Here is a 13,210-nt window from a genome sequence, read left to right as displayed (position 1 = left end):
GAACAAAGACAAATGGAGTATAAATATTGGGGCTGGCCCCCATGTAGGGAGTGCTTGGTTGCTGTGCCTGTTGGGTGCTGAAGGACTGCTGAGCATCAGGAGGAACAGTAGTGGGACCCAGCTGCTGCTTCCTGATGGTCCGAACATGATGGCCTGCCTGTACCCAGCTCTGCCCACAGGACTTTGGGGGGATCCTGCCCTGCAGGTTTGGCGCTGGATTCATTGGGGGGGGTGCCTCCTCCCTGATGTGCTTGGAAGCGAAGAGCGCAGTCCTCGGGAGGGAGACAGGCTGCAAGTTGGTGAATTGTGCCATCTGAGATTAAGGGAGAACGGAGCGCTGTTGGCTTCACCATGTTTGATGCACGCACTTTGAGAGCGCTGAGAGGCCTTCCACTCACGGGATATTGCGTGGGGCGCTTCAGGATTGTCTTAGTGCTCCCAGTGTGTAAGCATCTAGCATGGGCTTGTGTTGTGCACCACCGCGACCCGAGGCGGAAGTTAGGTGAACTGCCTGGACATAGGAGGAGCCTTGCTGAGGAAGTAGGAAGAATGCGCCACAAGAGGAAGCCAGACAGACCTGCTGCCTGGAGGTGGGCGGGGCTCCCATGCCAGTGGAAGCCCCACGTAATGCCGGAGACTGCTGCGGAAGGCAGAAGGCATGGAGGTGGAGAGGACAACACGACAAAGACTCTGCTCCGTGTCCCATTACCACCATGTCCTGCAAGATGAGCCTTGAACCCAGACTGGCCGTGAGTTGGCGAAGGCTGCAGCAGGAGGAGTCGTCAGAGCCTTTCTGCATGATTCCCCTTTCCCCCGCCTGGTAGAGGGAGAGGCGGGTCCCTGCAGACCACCGGGTACAAAGGGAAGGCCGGAGGAAGTCTAGAGAAGTCCCGGTGAGTCGGGCCTGTCCGGAGCATTGTTAGTGCCTGGTAGTGGCACTCGAGGAGCCCCAGGACGGAGGGGATCCCCAGGCACTGTGGAAGGCAGTGCTAATATTCACAGCTGCACAGCAAGATTGCGGGCAGCTGTAATGATGGGGCCATCCCATTTTGGGCCCAGCATAGAAGCCCTAGTGAGAGAGGCTAAGGAGGCACTGTTGGTGCCGGTTTGTGAAGAACCCAGCTGCACAGCTAGATGTGGGCAGCTGCAACATTGAGGGGGCATTTCATTTTGGTCTCAGGAGAGACATGGGTGGGTGATACACTCGCCCCCCATTCCTGGTGCCGGCCTGTTAGGCTAGCACCCTGCTTCAGTGGCAGTGTAGCGCCCTGACTGTGGTGGACATAGGGCATGACGGGGAGTCCCAGAAGTGCCCCCAGAGGAAGGCCAGTTGGCTTGTGAGCACCTGTAGTGCTGGTAGGGAGCAAGGCCCTAACGTGGTTCATAATGTTTTAATGCCTAATGTTCTTTTGCATAATGTGTTTATGCCTAAAGTGATGATGTGGAGTACAGTATTTTACCAGTAGTTGCTGGTTGTTTTTTATTCACTTCTTGCATCCAGAGGGTTCTGACAGTGGCCCGATTGGCCCTGTCATGCATATAATCCCCTGTGAAATATTAGCCAGTGCCAGATGGCACAGTGTACATTTGTGATTTTGTTCTAATGTTTTTATGGATAATACAAAGGCTATTTGTGATATAACCTTCTGTGGAGTTTCTTTTGTGGTGTGCCTAGTGTGTCGCTGCTGTGTGAGTGTGTTGTGCAAACTCTTCACACATTGCCTCTGGGATAAGCCTGACTACTCGTGCCAGGCTACCAAGGGGGTGAGCAGGGGTTATCTTCAGTGTGTAACTCCCTTGCCCTGACTAGAGTGGTGATTTCTGCCTGGCTTATGCACTTACTCTAGTCAACAAGAAATCCCATTTCTGACAGTTCCACTCCTCCAGTTTCAGCCAGAAGATGTTACGGACTACCCTATCGAAAGCTGCTCAGTAGTAAATGAAACAGGCGAAGACTGGGGAGGGCACTGAGGGCTACTGCTTGTTGGGCTAGATATGAAAGGACTGATGTTGTCGACTGCCAAGCCCCCTGATCTAAACACGGTCTGATAGATTGTTAGGAGGCCTTCGGTGTGTGCCCAGTCCGCTAGTTCCTACAGGTAAATGCTACCATAGGTCATTCCCTTAATGTCCAATAGGGTAAAGAAGGGAGCCCCTCCAGGAGCCTGCATTCAGCATACAAAGGTGTGAGGTTTGTGGTCCAAAAGTTTTTATCGTCCCTAAAGAGGGAGCCAGGCAGGACATTTAGGCCATTGGCTCCGTCTTTTTGGATAATTTTTATGACAATGCATACTGCTGCTCCGCTTGGGCCCTCGTGTACAGCAGGAGACCTGAGCTTCTCGACTCGACTCGTTTTTTCTGATGTTCTCTGTGAGACATGTCCATTTAGAAAGATGGTCTTCTGATCTCTTCTGTAAAGTGACTTCACATGTGCTACCTATGACTCAACTGGGACTGAGTTCCCAGCATTTGAGGCCCATGGGTTGAATTGTAAGTTTCAGGAGGCTCAACTGTCCTGATGAAGATCTAAAATAATATAGATCGAAACGCCGTCGACCTACCCAAGGAATTTCACTTGTACCATTGTATATAATTGTTGTGTGTGTTTATCCTTGTTGTGTGTGACAGTTCGTTCACTTTGATCACCTATGTCACGTCCTGCACCGTACTATTCACCTGAGCACCTGAAATACTGTGTATATATATATATATAATTTTGTGTCTTGCTATGAGAAAAGAGTAAAAATAAAAAATTCCATTTTTCCTACTACCAATGCTCCCTAGCGACTTATTAAATACTCGCTAATACCCTTTGTTCTCCTTTAAGGACCACATAAGGCCTACTCCGAACCATTGTTTTATAAAATTATCATTCTACCCCAGGTTCTACTGTATGGGGTCCCCTTGTATATAACAAACATGGGTTGAATTGAGCGAATATTTCCAGAATTTTGGGGTTTTCTGGGGGCCAGCAGTTCAAAGATCTTTATCTATTTCTACTCATGTACCTTCTGTTTGAGTGTCCAGATGAGTTGTTTCTTTTCCTTTGCTGTTGAGTTTAGCTGTTTTTTCGAGGCATCAGTACTTACTTTCTTATGTGCCCTCTGTTTTGAACTGTACCAAGGGTGTGGGTTGTTGTACTTGTTTTTGTACTCGGTTTCTTTCATTGGAGCAGCATTCCCAGTTCTATTGTGAGCTTTTCCCAGGCCTCTATGATGGCCTGCTTTTTTGTTGCTGTCAGTCAGCCTTCCTAGGTAGATTTCCATCTATTGAATTATTTGTTATCCATCTGTGACCATTTTATTCTCCGCAAGAGTCTATGCTGTTCCCCGCCATTAGTTCTCCAGAGGGGGCTGAGGATATGGCTTGTTCCAGATGTTGCATTTAGACATAGGAGGAGGGCTGCGTGATTGCTTTCGTTACATGGGAGCACGTAGTAGCTTAGCATAATTTTGCCTAAATGCTGGCTCAATAGGATGTGGTTGATAGTTGTTTGATAATTAAAAGTGGATGGGTGGGTGGTGTGACCATGGCTCAGCCTTTGATGATATAAATTGTGCCGATTCTAGGTTATGAGTCTGAAGGAGGATGTCGAATCTTCCTGTGCCTCCAGTGGTGCTGCCATGGGTATTCCATTCCCCCAGGTGGTGCATGTTGGGTTTTCAAGAATGATGATTTCCAGGGATGCGTGTTGTGCGATTAATGTTACAGTCTATTCAATTAGTTGGGCCAGTTTGTCATTGGACCCTGGGCCATGAGGATTATATATAATATAGGTTTGTTATTAGTATGGTTAGGGGCCTTCCCCACTCTTTAGCACTTTGAAGATGCCAGCTAGGACCATGTCTGAAGTGTTTTTAGTTCAGTAAAGCTCAACTTTAGGGGGTGTTTGATGTATATGGAGACACCTCCAGAAGCTGGTTTATGGAATTTCACATATCCTAGTAACGGGGCTGGTGTTATTGCCCATGTTTCATGCACATAGATGAAATTCACGCCTTCCAGAAATGTGATTGCCGCCGAACTTTGGAGGGTCTGTGGATGACCGCGACTGTCCATGTCATTATGTTAAAAAGTTGTTTGCTGCCTTCCGTGCAGCTGGGTAGGGGGGCCCCATGCTAGGGGCATGCCAGCATTTTGTTGTTAAAGTTGGAGGAGGAGTAAATCCATTAGGCTGAATTTGCGGAGAGCGGCAGGCGAGAAAGTGTGCTGCATTTGGTGGTAGTAATTACTTGCCTACCCCCATCCTGACCGTCGAGTCTACACCTTATGTTCATGTTTCCATGTTCTAGTGGAGTGCCAGCTTGGTTGGTCCCCTGATGCATACCGTTGGGGTGTTATTGGAGGGTTATTGTAGGATGAATGGTTATATTCCCTTATCAATCATCTGGATGTCAATATTCCAGTTGGATACTCTTGCTAATGTGCAGGCATCTCGCCATGTTATATTTGTCAATTCCCTCCTTATGTCTGAGGTCAGGGTGACAAACTGCACCCTGACAATGTCCCTGCTGGTGATGTGAGACAGCGACTGGATGTATTGTAGGAGTTTTAGAATGTTTGCTCTATTTAGGATGTCCATTTTGCCTTTCGATATGCATAGCAAAGTCATACTTATCTTTGATGATTGACAGTCTCCTGAGGTATGGTTGCTTGGCCAAAGGCAAGTGTCGCTATGGGAGACTAATTATGTTCATGGAATTATAGGGGCAAATGTTTGGGTGCTATTTGGAACTTGTGGGTGACCTAGAAAACAGGGTTCTATCCCTTGTGCCGTTCTTGGGAGTTCTATTAGCCTAGGTGCTGTCACAGGCCTGTGTTGGTTTTCCATTGTTCTTGCTTTGTTAGGCGGGCTTCTTTGGTGAACTGATTCCTTTCCTGAGGTGTTTGGTGCCTTTTTTGTGTTTGGTAGTGGCTGTATATTTTTCGGGCATCTCTGATTCATGGGAATCCCCTGTGTGTTATCTACCATGGTAAGCATTTTTTTTTGTCATCGGTGGACCTATGTGGCTGCCGGATGGGACCTGGTTGAGAGAGGGCTGTGTTCCGCCGAGATGCTGGCCTTGCAAGGAAGAACTTAAGTCACATTCAGAAATGCACGATTGGTTGCCTTGCGCAGTGCGTCCCTGCATTTTGTACAAAAGTGGGCACTTTGACTATTGGTTGCCCGGTGCTTTTCTTTCCGGGTCTGTTGTATTTTGTCTCTTTGTGGGACTGTGGTTGACTGACCGATAATTGCCCCCAAAGTGTCCTGTGCATATATGTGTGTAGTGGATATTTTTGTGGCCGTATGACCTTGTTCTGGGGGGTCCTGAGATTGTGCGCTCATATAAAATATGGGATTAAATGGTATGGTTATAAAGCTATTCCTTGCATCGGTTGCTTGCTTTAATGGTTTCTTTTTCCTGCTGTGTAACTTTATTTGCGTTACATATAAGAGTAAACCCAAAGGACACTGGGACCTGGGTATTAGACAGTACAATATATAGTGGTCCCAGTATGCAATAATTCAACAACACACAGAAAAATTTACATAAATAGGAAAAATAAATTAAAAATGACCACGTTGTGCAAATGATATAGAGTATCATGCAAGTCACATATTCATGTTTACATCATGCAGTGGCTCACCATTTAGTATATATATACATTTGCAAGGTACATGCTTATGAAGTTAAGCATAGTAAACCATGGCTTATCTATACATACTTACTCTGTCAATATTTTAGTCACTGATATTTTTGCAATAATATTTTTGATAACATGACATTAAAAACTCAATACTTAGATGTACAATCAGATGTACAATCAGTAGTGAGTTCCATAATTTATAAGATTTTACTGTAAAAATCATCCTCACCAGGTGGGCTTTGTTAAAAAAAGAAGGGACTGCATCCCTAAATGCGATGCAGTGCGTGCAACGAAATTCGTTTTATTTATTTATATCTATACTTACCTGTAATCCTCCCTAATCCATAGTTAACTACTCCCCACCCTGCCCCTCCCCCTCCCCCATAACCGCCCTGCAGGTACTCCTACTACCGACTGCGGCTGATCCTTGGTCCTCAGTTAGCACCTGGAAGAGAGACCCGCTTCTAGAGCTATAATAGCCCAGCATGCATCATTAAAAGTGTGTTCCTGTAACCTGAACAGAATGATGTGTAATGCAACACATGTCGATGAAGATCAGATAACTAACAGCCCAATGACGTCTTTGTAAGCCTCATGATCACCATGCAGTTGATCAATTGACAACTGTCTCTCAACTCCTGAAACAGCACTCCGGATATTTCCTTACCTCCTGCCATTTTCACCAACAGGATAAGCAACGGCCAGTGATTCTCATTCAACCGACAAATGCATGCAATGGTACATCGAGAAAAGTGGTTATCCATCCCTTAAAGAACTGTTTGTGACTCTTGCACACTTAGCTTCAATGACATGCTTTTCACAACATCATTGGAGTGTATCCCTCCCCTACATGGTCAACACCAAACTCATTTCATTTCATATTAGAAGGCTGCTGGTATCCACCTGTTCATATTCACTTCTTCTAAACACTTTCACTCTTAAACACCCAGCCATTTTCCTTTGAAGAACAGAGGTGCACAACTCCATGCAAAAATGTCCCTGCTTCTGATGAGCGCTTTGGTTTCCAAAGCCTCCAGCTAAGGTGACATGCTACGTTGATACACAAGTGGTGCAGTGGACTGTTCACTGGGCCATAACAATGGCATTGTGGAGCACATATTGTCTAGTTTGTGTCTGCCTAGGAGTGACATATCCATAGGGCAGACTATATTCTCCATTGATTCATCCAGAATTTTAATAGATTAACGGGTAAAATATGTTTAATTTGTCCTCACAAAAGGTTTGTGCCAGAATATATAACAGAAATATAACACGTACTAATTAAAAGAATTTGAAACATGTTGAAATAAAAATGTTCTACATTTTGGGAGATGTTTGGTGATAAACTCACCAAAGGGGGAAGTTGATGGAGCAAGGTGGAAACAAAATTTTTTGTATATCCCTTTTAAAATTAACTTTCCATAACAATAATATGTACTAAACGTGTGGTTTTGAAATTAACCAACATAGAATAGAATGCACACACACAAATACACGTGGGATATTAATTTGCATGAAATTGCAAAGAATAATTTACTAATTTGTTGTATATTGTGTTATAAAGGGTATGCATTTGTAGTAATCTAATTGAAAATTGCATGAATGTGCTTTTTGTCTGTTTATTTGTGGCATAAATCATGAGGATTGGTAAGTAAATCCACACATATGTGTTGCTTAAAGCTAGGTTATTACTAACTGGGATATTATTAGAAGGGGGAGGTAAACAGAAAGGCTTTATTTCGTGAATGTACATTTATTTGTGTTTGTTTCTGTAATAGTTCCTAAATTGAGGCCTCTGTGACCAAAACAAAATGGAAGCTGACTGTGATTCCGAAGTGGCGGTCTAAGTACGCATGCGCCAACTGGAAGCTTGAGCTGCCTGTGCCTGAGCAGAATGGGTCAAGGACAGCGTGGCCTGCCACATGGAGTACATGCCAAATTTGTTGAAGTCAGCAAGTTGACTGGTGGGAATGGGGCACTGAATAACAATTTAAAGGACGCCACTATTTTTTGTGTCATAATGATGACTCCGCATAAATTGAACAGTAAAGCGATGAGGTGAGGCTCATCCAACTCTAAGTTGACTAATCACGGACATTCTAGGACATAAGAGTTACAAATTTAGATAGATAAGTTAGCAAAAAAGGGTATAAAAGAGGACATGTGAGACTTTGAAAGAAGCTTGCTTTTTGACCTAATCTTTGCACCCCGAGATGCTGTCGGTCTGCGCAATTTTTCGTATGGCGCAGGGACTTTGACATTTTTCTGAACTTTAACTTTTGAATGGGTGCGAAGACCTATGAGAAGGGAACATCGAGAGAGATAGAGAGGTGTTTCTTTGGGAACTATTTTGTTTTTGAGCTGATGTCTTCGTCTCTACATTTTGGTAGTATACCTTCAACTTATTTTCCTAAACTGTCATGCTAATAAATAAATGTTTTTTTTAATGTAACTTTTTTTTCAGGATTATTAATGCATAACTGAATTATTATTTCCAATAGAACGTAGATATCATGCTAGGAGATTTAATCTCTAAATAAAAATTAAATACATGGAGAATTAAGCAGGTGTTGTAACAACACCTGCTTAATTCTCCATTTATTTAGTTAACTTTTACTAGCTGATCCATCGAAAATGAATAGTGGGGTGTTTTAAATCTTTCCTTTGGAGAAAACCATGGTATTAAAATTAAATCTGCAGGTGTAAATAATGTATAGATTTTAAGTTTAGGCACTCCATATAGCCCCGTGGCTCTCTTTTTGGTCTTCACTGAATCCTCGGAGCAAAATAAATGTGTGAATGAATGAAAGGTAAAAGTTATGGGCCCATTTGTGAGAAATTAGTGAATGGTTCCATGGGTTAAGGTGACGGTTTATGAAGAATTTTTGGAGCCGCGCTGCACCAATACGCTTGTTGTTTTCCTTAGCTGTCACAAAGGCACTCTTTGCATCCAACTGCAAATAATCTGGGATTTCCACTTATGGGTGCTTTGAACTGATATATCTGTCTGTGAACCAGCACATCATCATCTTATTTAGGGTTTTCAAACTCCACTCTAAGAAGTTTTGGACTTATCCGTTGATGGGTTATCCAGATGCACAGGAGTGGCTTTCACATTTAATTGAAAGGAATCATTTCCTCTCTCCTGCAACCATTTGGGGAAGCCTAGATGCAGAGCCACTCTGAGAGATAAGTGGCCTTTTCTTGCATTAGTGTGATCAACATGACACAAGTTTGAATTCTGAAAAGGCTGCTTATTCCTTATGTTTGCAATAGTGATAAATTGAGTCATACTAAGCATGATAACAGTGAGGCATATTAAAATACTTGGGAGCCTGCAAACCCTGTATAAAAATCTTTCCATGATTTCCATAATACAGGAGAGCTGTGATGTGTCTAGTCAACAGTAATAAAGAAATGACATAGCTACTCAAACTGTAATAAGCAATTACAGTTGAGTTTTATGGAGACATTGCCTTCTGCCAGAGGCAGCTGCCTAAGAGGAAAGGAGGGACACATAGCATAATTAAAGTTGCAGTTTTAAAAATAAAAACAGATTCTTTCTTCTTCTGCTCTGTTTTTCTAGATTAACAATGATAAGCAGAAATTAGATATTTGTGGCAACATATTATTTTTTGCACACTATAAGAAAATATAGAAAAGACAATCTCTGCATGTTTTTACACATTCTGAGCTATAATCTGACTTGTATTAAACTGATTTTATTGTCATTTTGCAACAAATACCTACCTGATGTTTTTGTATATTCAATTGTGCATTAGATTTCTACTTTCATTCTTTCTGTTTGCAAACATCCTTTCTCTTTCATAGGAAGGAGCAAAACACCAAGGGTTAAGTGATTTGTGGAAATGGTGATTTTGTGAACACATATTATAAGGAATAAAGTAACCCCTGCTGTACCTAAGGATATTGAAAACTTTGGGGTTCCATGACCTTAGAATGTAACTTGACCTTTGGCCTTGTTCCTCTATATAGCCACAGAACTTCTCTGGGGCTTGCAATATCCTTGTAATGTGTAGAAGAGGGTGCGTTGTCTCATATTTTAAACAATTTATGATGGTGATGAATATAACGGAAATTATTATTAGTATTATTTAGTTGTTTCCTGTCTCCTGGTTATGGTGATGATGGCTACTGTTATTATTACCACTACTAATAATACTATTATCACTATCGTCATTATCCTTCTTGTTATCATTATTGAAAGGGAGGCATCCACAGCATTGCTGTTCTTTCTTATAAAGATAACCCAGCACATTTCTACTCCATGCCAAATTCTTTTGATTCTTCGTGCAACAATATGCATAACATGCCATCACTGATACAGCATCTGCAATCAAACTGTGCTTTCCAAACACCTGTACAGTCAATACTGCATGATTCTCTTTTCATTTGCTTGCCAGAAAGAATGTTTTACCTTTAGACACTGGAGCAAAATCACTAGTTAGGTCTCATACAGAATCAGATAAATTAATATTTTATAGCGCACGCTGGTGGGTGATGTGGAGAAAAACAACTCTCCCTCACCTTTACATCCAGGCTCCTGTTGTTCCCTCGTGTGCACTGTAGTATTTGTTTTGCTGACAATAAACATGCAGGCGCCGGATATTTGATCACTTTCAATTAACAGATAGGAGCTCTGGGGATGAGATATGTTGATTTAATGCCAATATACTCCAGTCTTTACCCTAGATAGTTTTGTTGACAACGCCAACAGAAAGTTCGTGGCAAGATAGACTTTGTCCAGGAAAGCAGCAATACAATGAGATAATTAACTGTACTGTTCTTGTTATGCATTATTTCGACTTCATAGCGCGATAGTAAATCTTAAATACCCAAGAACCAAAAACAAAGTTAACTTAAAACTTTTAGTAAACTGGATTGTTAGGAAATAATTACGCATGTTCAAGCGCTAAAGTGAAAATAATTTGTTGATGCCACTGGCAAATAACAGAATGGCATTAGGCTTCGAAATTCCGTGTGAGCCCTGTGCAGAGATGCTGCAGACACACTAATGGGATGCGGCTGGGGAATCCGCAACACCGGTGTGGCTGGTGGCTCCTGAGGACATGTGTCACTGGGACAATAATGAGCGACATGATTAAGGTTGAGTATTTGACTTGGCCGACACGCAGTTAATGGGCCCTGCAAATTCCCCAATGGCTGCAACTTTTGCTCATTGATAAATTTAGGTAATGAATTTATTTAATGAACTGAATCCGAAGTCTACAAGTGCCTCCAGTCACCGTCGGAAGCAGGTTATAGCGCCATTCCCCAGTGGAGAAATACACAGGCGTGGAGAGGGGCGCCCTCGGGCAACTCTTGGTATTGATTGAAGCTAATGTGTTCCCCTGCAACCTGATCATTGTTGCTAGGTATTGATTATTTGTATTTTACTGCGTCTGATATTGCAATTTTAACGGAACAGTGTTATCTATCAACTTTGCATACCATAGAATGAGATTAATCTTTCTGAATGGTTTTATGTAGGCAACACTGCAAAACACATATGTACAGTGCAAAGTGGCAGATGTGAAAAACACCTGCCTAAGCAGAAACCTTTCAACACAGAGGGGTTCTTAAGAGCGTGTGATAATTATTGCAAAATTAGCTTAACGCAACTCTTCACATCGCAATCTATTGTGGGAAAATAACGCTGTGTTAACGTATTCTCAACACGGCGGTACCAAGCGATAGTCTCACGATAACGCATCAAATGACCACCTTAAAATTACGAAATGCATAAAAAATGCGAATCACGAACGTGAACAAAGCGGCGATGTCCCAAGCCGCGATACAAAAATCAGAGATACAAGCCGCGATACAAAAATCAGAGATAACCAGCGACAGGCCTGCAATTCCCACGCACCATGCGGGAAAATGCACCATAAAAGCAGAGAAAAAAAATGGTGGGATGACAATGTATGAGTATAACCTCACATCCGTGATGTAGTACAAATGTCCACTGTCCTGCATCAAATAGGCATCTCCTCACAAACAGTCACAATGTACATTGTCATGCAGTCTGTATGTAAACTCAACCAATGCGTAAACATACATGGAACACACTGTGAAACTGCATCTCCCCTTTTTATTGCAGAGAGACAATCAACACCTCCTGCAGTGCAGACCGTACATCACATCAGTGACAATGGAGACGACCCCCAGGACAATGACTACGACAAACTCCAATGGTTCATGGACAACCTCCGCATCCCACCTCCAGTAGCAGGGCAGCCCAGCACCATCAAGGTGAGCCCACTCCCTGCACAGACCAAACAGCAGGAAGCACACACCACCACATCTGGCTCCCAGCACCTCACCGATGAACACATGGCATTCCAACAATGTGTGTTAGACCACCAGAAGGAGCTGGCTACCCAGGTGCAGGTGGGGTTCGGCCTCATGGCAGCCAAACTAGATGCCATATGTGAGTGTCTAAGTCCCATCAGGGACCACTTACACTCCCTAACAGACACCCACAGTCTGCACCATGCCCTCCAACAATCCATGGCTGGCGTCGTTGGAGTCATGGCTTGGAGACAACAACAACTATCTAGTCAGAGTGGCCACAGCGATGTCATCTGTGATTTGGGAAACATAAGGAGGGTCATGGAGAACATGGAGCAAATGTAGGCGCAAAGAATGGCTACCACGGCTGCACACGAGAAAGCTGTAGATGGGATCTTCCATGACCTGCAGATCCTCATCATGGGAGTGATGCCACAATACATTGCGCATATGAATGCTGCTGCTACTTCTACATACACATCTCCGGCCCCTGATGTGTCAGTGTCACACTGTGCTGCAGGCCAAACACCACCACCCACATGTGAGGCACATGAAACGTCAGAGGACGAAGATGAGGATGACTCTGCCTTAGTGGTAAGAAGGAAGCAGTAGCACTCATCTCCACCATATGGCTTATTTCTGATTGGTTCTGCCTGCTGCATCATGCCCTGGAATAACACCTTCCACTGCTGCCCGATACACTCTGCAACACTAACCTTGGATCTCGACATGGACTGACATATTTTGTTTGCTTAAGAATGACACAGCAATTAGCCTGTGGACTGGATTCTTCCCTTTCCGAGTAACTTGTCAATCCTTAAAGGACTTTGGGTGGCCCTCCAAGGGGCAACATTGTAAAGTGTTGTCTGCATGGCTCAGTACTAAGACAGCTTCAACACTCCACTGACCATGAATAATACATACTAATACACACAGATGTTTCATGTCTATGATTAATAACGTATGATAGCATGGACAAATGTAGGGGCAGTGATTCCCCCTTATGTCCATTTTGCTCATGTTGTGGAACTTGAGTCACAGGGTGCATCCCTGCATCATAGTGGTACATATTTGACTATTCAAATAACAAGGATCTGGCAATTAGAGCAATATTCAGTAGTTTTAAGTAGGATCAGTGTAGAGGGGTATCCACCTCAACCCAACAACTGTTTCATCAATTATACAGTCTAACCCAGTCCTCTACGCCCAATATTTTAATTACTTCATAAGAGAAAGGAAAGAATGTATGTCAGAACACTCGCAACAA

The sequence above is a fragment of the Lissotriton helveticus genome, chromosome 8 (genome assembly GCF_964261635.1).
Source record: "Lissotriton helveticus chromosome 8, aLisHel1.1, whole genome shotgun sequence".
Classification (NCBI taxonomy): Eukaryota; Metazoa; Chordata; class Amphibia; order Caudata; family Salamandridae; genus Lissotriton; species Lissotriton helveticus.
Note: the sequence above shows the minus strand (reverse complement) of the source record.